The following is a 403-nucleotide window of genomic DNA, read 5'->3' as shown; positions in this document are numbered from 1 at the left end:
CCCCAGGTGCCCCCAGACACCCCCAGCTGTCCCCAGGTGCCCCCCAGGTGTCCCCATTGTCACCTTCTCATCGCGCACGTCGTCGGGGTGTGTAGATGCTGGCTTCTCCATGGCCACCAGCTGTCCCCAGACACCCCCAGTGTCCCCAGTGTCCCCAGACACCCCCTGACACCCCCAGCTGTCCCCTGACACCCCCAGGTGTCCCCATTGTCACCTTCTCGTCGCGCACATCATCAGGGTGTGTAGATGCGGGTTTCTCCATGGCCACCAGCTGTCCCCAGCTGTCCCCTGACACCCCCAGCTGTCCCCAGGTGTCCCCAGTGTCACCTTCTCGTCGCGCACGTCGTCAGGGTGTGTAGATGCGGGTTTCTCCATGGCCACCAGCTGTCCCCAGACACCCCCA

The sequence above is a fragment of the Empidonax traillii genome, unplaced genomic scaffold (assembly GCF_003031625.1).
Source record: "Empidonax traillii isolate 1590-97213 ecotype Southwest subspecies unplaced genomic scaffold, ASM303162v1 scaffold4607:size9435, whole genome shotgun sequence".
Lineage (NCBI taxonomy): Eukaryota > Metazoa > Chordata > Aves > Passeriformes > Tyrannidae > Empidonax > Empidonax traillii.
This window is presented reverse-complemented; position numbering follows the sequence as displayed.